Genomic DNA, 9,378 nt, shown 5'->3' with positions numbered 1-9,378 from the left:
ATATATTATTCATATTTATATCAATTATTATTTAATGTAGCATACTAATATAATGTTAATTAGTAATTATTGTATAACATATTATATTTTTGTATAAATAAAATAATGTATAATATTAAATATTATATTATTAAAATATTATATTAAATATATTGATATTATATTATATTAATTATTATATATAGTATAGCATGTTAATATAATATAATATAATATAATATAATATAATATAATAGTAATTTGTAAGTATAGTACAATATATTATATTTAATATAAAGTAAAATAATATTTATATTATAATATACTAAACCAAGTGGATAAGTTAATTTAGAAGTATTTAATAGATAAAATTATATTCTAATAAGGTGTCACATCATCAATTATCCCGCATGAATTGTCAAATCAAATTCTCAAATTATCACATTATCCCACTTTATCCCACTTTATCACGCTCAAAATATCCCAAATGGATAAAATTGTTCTATTGGAATAATTTTCCCACTTGGCCCTAATTTGTCCCAACCAATAACCCCCCTTAGGGAAAAACACTTGCCCTAACGGTTGTAACCGTTGGGGCTTGTGCTAGCAGCCCTAACGGTTAGTTTCACCTGTTGGGGCTGGACCACTTTTTACTAGTGTTTAAAAGGAAGGTAAATGATGGATAATCTAATAATGCATATAGACTTTTGGCAAAACTTTGTTGTAGGTCCCTCATGTGCTAGCTAAGTATCGTTTCAGTCCTTTCGGATCATTAATATTTAGAAGTCATGAACCACAGTCATTAATATTATCATTTTCATCAATCTATGTTCTTTTTGCAAACTTTTGTAAAATATTTCTGACAATATCACATGGCTGCCAAGTTAGCAAAAATTTGTTGCACGTTTCATACAAACTTGTATGTTGAACTTGTGATTTCACTAATTTTTTTTACTGAACATGGCAGGGTCAGAGCATTGTCACGTCAGCAAAATGTGATGACGAATGTAATGTTAAGAATGACCGCTGTAAACTTTCATCAAATATTAAAGACGGTGACAGTATTTGGGTGGCAAATTCTGTTATAAGTGAAAGAAACTTTACATGTAGAAATAATCAGGTTGTTTTTTGTACGTCCGCTTGCTTAATGCAATACTTGCATAAGATCCCAAGCTATAGGCGCTGTTTCTGAGAAAAGAACAGAATATTAAGATAATGAAACTTAAATTAATTCAAGTACTAATGAGCAAAATATGATGTAACAGCTATCACGAAATTCAACAGAACAATAAACTTTTTTACTGTCAACAGGTTTTCCCAAATATTTTACTCTTCGAGTTTGAAGCAAACAATACCCTTTTGAGGCACATTAGAGAAGGAACTGGAGTGATTTTTGTTTTTGCATATTTAGATGTTGATTTTGCATATTTTGATGTAATTAGAGAAGCAATTGTATTTTTCGGATCTGGATTCTCTTTACTTATGCGATAAATAAAGAGGGTCTAATTCTCTCAGTCCTTACCGCGTATCTCAATTCTTATAGATGAGATCACGCCACATAAAACTTCCGCCGGATATTTTGAGAGTTGTTTTCAAGTGTACTAGTAGTTTCAAGACCATACAGATGTTAATGATTGAGAGAGTAGAACAGGACAACAACTAACTGCATCTAAATATGTAAAAAACAAGAAATCTATGTTGTAAACAAAAAGAGAAAATACTAAGGCAGAATCGTCCCACCAATACCAGCATACCACACACAGGTTTGTTGATATTTACATATTCAAGTACCCAAATACTTTATTTCAAAAGGAAAGAACACAAGAATATTGTTCAAATCGCATAAACAAGAATTACTATTGTAGTCTGCGGAAGGGGTAGCAACCAAAAATCAATATAAGTGTCGAGGTAAACAAACTTAAAGTATTTCAAATGAAAACAAACTATCAAGGAGACAATTGACAGAAGAGGGAAAAGACCTACATGGGGGGATAAATCCAACAATCAAATCCCCCTGACTTATAATATAACAGCCGAAGCATTCTGATTCCTGCATGTTAACCACAAATACAAGTACCAGGAGAATACAAAATACATCTTTCTGCCAAAGACGATGCATACAGGATCCTTAATTGTCAAACCCATGGAGATGCACGTACCATAGTAGCCAACAAGAAAATAACTACAGTGGCCAGCTTTGTCAGATCATGATGGGTAATGGAGAAAGAGGTAAACCTTTTTTACATGTAAGTTACCTCTTTCTCCATTACCCAAGATATGACTACACTATGACAAGTTTTAATGAAGACTGCTACATATATCAAAACAGAGGCTGGATGTTTTGTCAGATTGTAAAAGAAAGCACACTAATAAGCATGACCTAAATGAACAATGTTCGATGGACTTATACAGAAACTGCCAATACTACATCGTATGCAAATTTATTAGAAGAGGGGTAACATTGTCAGATATGCATATGAAATATAAATATCCCAATAGTTCACAGAACATTTTAGGCACAACTTTAAACCTTTTGAGCTAACTAAGGCTTTAAACCTTTTATCTAAATACATGAGACATATTATGATTTGTAAGCCAGACGAACAAGGATATCCAATCAACAACCACAGTTTCTTCATGCTTTACTAGAAACATTTCTTTATCATTCGCTACAAAAATGATTGTATAATCCACATTTAAATATGAAACCATTATTCTTAAAAAATATATAATGTAAGACTAACACTGTGCACTTGTGTTGAATAAAAAAACACTTATTAAATATATATTCTTACAGGAAAATTTAATGAAAGTTACCTCGACCATTACACGGTAACGGATTAACCTATATTCACTAAAGAATGGGTGCAAATTCTTAACTTTCTGCAAATATCGGCCATCTAAAGGTGATAGAGTCATAATGCTAAAAGACTCAAGATCAACAACCTCCTCTTCATGATGATGCTCCATCTAAAACATTAAAGTTCACACAGCCAAAACATATTCAACCAGTTATCCAAATATGAGGAAAATTGAAGAAAAAGGATCACCAAAAAAATTAGATCATTCCGGATCAAACTTAATCATCATTGAAGATTCATAAGCCCAATTATTTGATTAAATACAGCTCACTATAAATTGGGGACTGACAAAGGATCATCTCAATTTAATTAAAAAAAATTAAGGATCTGAAATTCAAAATACAACAGTGAAAGCCCTACATTACAAATTCAAAAGAAGAAAAAAAGTGACCTATAGCATATGATATTTACTATTTACTAAAAGTTTTATGCTCTATCCCAAAATATTCCCTCCCAGAAACTTATAAAAAATCATATCTTTATTTAAAAATCCAAAAGATGCCACTTTTGAGAAACATTTCAAGATTATAGTATATGAGATTTTAGAAAACTTAGTAACGAAATAATCACAAAAAAGCAAAAAAACAAGCATGCAGTCAATAAAATGCAGGGCTTGTGTTCATTCCCCAGCCAGGAAGCCGGGAATGGAGATCTTTACCTTCGTAGTCGTGACTCCTTCTGAACTGCTTAATGAAACCCTAAATGGTTCGAATCGCCGAGGAGGGGGGCTGAATCGGAAACCCTAACTAGCCTGATCGTCTGCTGACCGAAGATGAAGAGGGAGAGGAGGAAAAGGGCAGCAAGAATGCGAACGAGGCTTGAGGGGAGTGATGAGAGCTTTTCCATGGAGTTGCAGACGAGATCAAAACCCTAACCCTAGATTTTTAAGGGGGGGATTTGTTTAGGGTTTAGTGGAGCAGGAAAAAGGAGCCACCTTTTTTTTAAGGAATCAAAGAGAGCAAGGAGCGAGTGTCTCGATTCATTTTATACGCATGTCATGTGGAGGTTAGATTCAATTCATCAGATATTTTATTTAAAAGGAAGGTAAATGATGTTTATTTTAATAAGCATATAGACTTTTGGCAAAACTTTGTTGTAGTTCCCTCATGTGCTAGCCAAGTATCGTTTCGGTCCTTTCAGATCATTAATATTTGGAAGTCATCAACCACAGTCATTAATATTATCATTATCATAAATCTATGTTCTTTTTGCAAACTTTTGTAAAATATTTCTGATGATATCACATGGCTACCACGTTAGCAAAAATTTGTTGCAAGTTTCATACAAACGTGTATGTTGAACTTGTGATTTCACTAATTTTTTTGCTGAGCATGGCAGGGTCAGATCATTGTCACATCAGCAAAATATGATGACGAATGTAATGTTAAGAATGACCGCTGTTAACTTTCATCAAATATTAAAGACGCTAATAGTATTTAGGTGGCAAATTCCGTTATAAGTGAAAGAAACTTTACTTGTAGAAATAATCAGGTTGTTTTTTGTACGTCTGCTTGCTTACTGCAATACAAATAGCCCATTTTTCTTTTTCTTTTTTTTCTTTTTTTCTCTTTTTTTCATTTCTCAAAACTCTTCATACTTATCATAATAATACTTGCATGAGATCCCAAGCTATAGGTGTTTCTGAGAAAAGAACAGAATATTAAGCTGATAAAACTTAAGTTAATTTAAGTACTAATGAGCAAAACGTGATATAACAGCTATCACGAAATTCAACAGAACAATAATTTTTTTTACTGTCAACAGGTTTTTCCAAATATTTTACTCTTTGAGTTCGAAGCAAACTATACTCTTTTGAGGCACATTAGAGAAGGAACTGGAGTGATTTTTGTTTTTGCATATTTAGATGTTGATTTTGCATATTTTGATATAATTTGAGAAGCAACTCAAAAGAATTTAACATAGTATTGACGGCTTCCGCCCAAAAATATTTAGGCAAATCAAAAGAATTTAACATAGTACGTGCCATCTCTTGTATGGTGTAATTTTTTCTTTCAACAACACTATTTTGTTGTAGTGTTCTTAGGGCGGAAAATATATGAGTTATACCATGATGTGCACAAAAATCATTAAAAAAATATTTTGAAATTCACCACCATGATCACTTCTAATTTTAATAACTTTTAAATCTTTTTCATTTTCTATTCTTTTCACTAAAAAGGAAAATTCTTCAAAACATTCATCTTTATTTTTAAGAAAGATTGTCCATGTAAAACGAGAAAAATCATCAACAATAACAAACACATAGTGTTTTCCTCCTAGAGAAGTAACACGCATAGGACAAAATAGATCAAGATGTAATAATTGCAAGGGTTTAGAAGTTGATACCTCATTGATGGATTTGAAGATAGATTTGGTTTGTTTACCTTTGGCACAATCTTCACAAACGGTATCCTTGATGAAGTGTAGGTTTAGTAACCCCTTTACAAGACTCCTTTTGGATAGCTTGGATATCAATTCCATGTTGGCATGACCAAGTCTTTTATGCCAAATCCAAGGATTCTCATCAATTGTCGCAAGGCACTTCACATCTTGATTGACTAATTTATTCATCTTAAAAATGTATAAATTAGATTTTCTATTAGCAACAAAAACAACTTTTCTATTCATGCTAATAATGCACTTATCCAGTTTAAAAGAGATATCAAAATCTTTATCACTTAATTGGCTAATACTAAGAAGATTATGATTCAATCCTTTAACCAAATAAACATCTTCTATAACGGGAGAGGGTATCTGACTAAAATACTACAAATACCAATGATTTTACCTTTCTCACCGCCACTGAAGGAGACATTGCCTCCTTCAATCCTTGATAGGGTTGCAAATAGCTCTTTGTTGCCCGTCATGTGATATGAGCAACCACTATTAAGGTACCACATCCCTCTACGTCGTGTTTGTGATGTTCCCTACATAAGATGACGTAGAAACTTTAGGTACCCAAATCTTGGGTCCTTAGGAGTTAGTATATTTGGTACCTTTGGGTACCCATGCCACATCATAATAATCCACTTTGTTTTTAATTCTACAATGGGTGGATATGTGACCATGCTTCATGCAATATGTTCATACAAAGTGTTTCTTATATGTAAACGCATATGATCTATGATGTTCATTTCTTTGAAAACGATGATGATTAAAATATGCATGAGTGGGTTTAATTCTACTATTAGCAATTTCTAGTCTTTCAATTTTAGATCTTAATTGTTTGTTTTCAAAATCAAGATATCCTAACAATTCATATTTTTGAGCAAGAGAGGATTGTAATTGCTCAACCATGGAAACATGCAATTTTTTAAATGAAGAGTATTCTTTATCTATTCTTTTAAATTCAAAATTTAACTCTTCTAATGCGGTAGCTAGATCATATTGCATATAAAAAGATTCGCTTTCAGTGTCGGATATGATTACCTCATCTTCATCGGCCATAAAGAAAATGTTATGGTCATGAAGAGCAAACTTTGCTCCTTCGTCATCGCTATCCAAATCACTTGGTTCGGATTCATCTCATCCAGCATACATCGCCTTCTTTTTCTTGTACTTCAAATATTTTTCTTTGATCTTTGGGCAACCTTGGCAAGATGACCCAGTTCATTGCACTCAAAACATTTTCCTATACGAGAAGAAAACTTGTTGTTAGATCGGTTATTAAAATTCTTGTTTAATTTTATTAGTACATTTTCCTATACGAGAAGAAAACTTGTTGTTAGATCGGTTATTAAAATTCTTGTTTAATTTTATTAGTTTAGAAATCCTTCTAGAGAGGTGAGCCTTATTAAAATTCTTGTTTAATTTTATTAGTTTAGAAATCCTTCTAGAGAGGTGAGCCACTTCTCTAGAAATATCGGTTTCACTATCCGAGGAGGAGGAGTCATCGATAGCTCCTTTGAGAGCAATGGTCTTCAATTTGTGGGATGGCTCCTTTAATTGCCCATGGGGGCACTTCCTCTACTTCCTTCTCCTTGATCTTCTTCTCGTGGACTTTGAGCTTGCCAATGAGACCATCAATAGCTAGTGTGGTGAGATCGTGAGCTTCCTCTATGGCCGTAGCTTTGGGTTCCCACACCGGAGATAATGATCGAAGAATCTTGTAGTTCATCTCTTGGGGTGACAACTTCTTATCTAAGCCATGCAATCATTGATGATATTAGTGAAGCGAGAAAACATAGTATCAATAGATTTATTTGGAAGCATTTTAAACAATTCATAGTCATGCATGAGCCCACTAATTTTTGATTCCTTAACTTGGGGGGTTACCTCATGCGTGATACAAAGTTTGGTCCAAATCTCATGTGCGGTGGCACAAGTAGAAACCCTATTGTATTCATTTGGTGTGAGGCCACAATTAAGGCATTTATGGCCTTTACATTGAGATTGGCTTGCAGCCTCTCACCATCGGTCATTGTGCTAGTTTTAGGCTTTTCTACATATTTATTTTTAATGATATCTAGGATGTCAAGATCAATGCAACGAAGATAGATTCTCATCCTAGCTTTCCAATATGCAAAATTACTACCAGTGAAAAGTGGGGGTCTAGTGGTGGATTGTCCCTCTAACATATGCACATTCATTGAAAACTCCATAAGATCTTTTCTCTAAGGTGGTTAGACCAAAAACAAGAATAGAGCCAAGCTCTGATACCAATTGTTGGACCCTAGAGAGGGGGTGATTAGGGTCTTAAGGCAATAATTGTGCAATAAAAATTAAAGGCAAGCAATCACCACAAAATAAATACTAAATTAAAAGAAGGATAAGATAGAAATCGTTATCCAAATGGCACACGATGTGTTCACGAGTTCGTCTCTCTAGCCTACGTCCCCGCTCCCCACTCTCGAGGAGAATTCACTACACAACCCGGTTTAGAAGCCGGAACATCTTCTACACAACGATCTCCGCGAGATCTCACACCAACATAGTTGATCTCCACGAGATCACCACACAGTCAATAGTAACTGAAGAAAGACTCTCTCTATACAGTAGTCCTATGACAAGGAGAGAGATTGCACTTGAAGCTTTGGATGTGGGATGTGTAAGTGTAAAACAGGGAATTTGAGATTTGAAAGTTGAAGCTTTTAAACACAAGAATTAACCATAATAAATTTTTCTCTTGCAAAGTTAGTTCTGAAATAAATGGGGTAGTTGGGTATATATAGGAAGTTGAAGGAAGAAGCCAAAAAACCCTGTAAAAAGACCAAAAAACCAAATTCCCCAAAATCTGGAGAAACTGACAAACTAGCCGTTACAGTGTTATGGGTCGACTCAGTACTATTCATGAGTCGATTCATAACTAGCCGTTACAGGCTAAAAACAACAAATGGGTCGACTCATAAAATTCACGAGTCGACTCATAAACCATGGATCGACTCATAGGATCATGGGTCGACTCAGCAAAAACAAAACTCATATTCCAGCACACTTTGTGAGTCGACTTATGACAGTCATGAGTCGACTCAACCTAACGGGTCGACTCATAAAAGTCATGAGTCAACTCAGCAAACACAAAATATAAACTATGCATCAGTTTGTGAGTCGACTCAATACTGATCACGAGTCGACTCAAAAACATGCACACAAAAAATATCAACTTTGAACTTTGTTAAAAAAATTATCAAATAAATTTATAAAAATGTAAAACTTTGATAATGATTTATAAACATTTTGACAAGCTTGTTTGAGAAGAGATTTTTCAAAAAGGTCCTCGTATTTGTGAAAAACAATATTTTGTCAAAACGCTCAAAAATATAAGAATGAAAACGTGTGTGTGATATCCCAATAGCTTTAAATGAAATCTATAACTACTTGCCTACAATTTAGCACTAGCTAGAGAGAAAAGAAAACTAGCAAATATCCTCACATAGAATTACATTTCTTTGAGTCTTGATATTGCATTAGGTTGATGAAGCTTTCACTTGTATATGTTGTTCTTGATTAACATTTTCTTCATCACATTGCCTCCACCTCCTATAGATATTAACGTTGTAGTTTCTACTCCATCCAATCCTCTATAAATGGTACTAACTAGCTTTATATAGATATTGTCTGTAATAATGCTCAATAAGCAATTAGTACCGATAATGGTGGTTGTAAATCATCATCAAAACATAAGATCTAACACTACGAGTGTTTGATGAGCACCCAAGCGGCTCTCCAGGAAGAAGGGTTCGTCCTGTTCGTCTAACGTCTGGAGAAATGCTCTTGAAAGTGTAAGGACATTCCTGATATGAGGAAGACACTGTCCCATTTTGGTCATTATAATTTTCATCGATTCTTTCCTTATTTCACTAGCAGAGGATACGGCGAGACCCTTCGGGACACGTCAACGGCGGGCCAAAACACCATCCTCTCCTGCAGTGCCTTTCGATTGCTGGTTAATATCTGGCCGGGGTATCATGTCCTACGAACAGGCCTCGTGTGCTATCTAGAGCCATATATTCCCTACAGGTTTGCCTGTTAATTCGGGTATGACCAGTTTTGCGTAGGGAATCATTTACATTATGAAGGAGGGTTGGTGGATGGTGCG

The sequence above is a fragment of the Asparagus officinalis genome, chromosome 6 (genome assembly GCF_001876935.1).
Source record: "Asparagus officinalis chromosome 6, Aspof.V1, whole genome shotgun sequence".
Lineage (NCBI taxonomy): Eukaryota > Viridiplantae > Streptophyta > Magnoliopsida > Asparagales > Asparagaceae > Asparagus > Asparagus officinalis.
Note: the sequence above shows the minus strand (reverse complement) of the source record.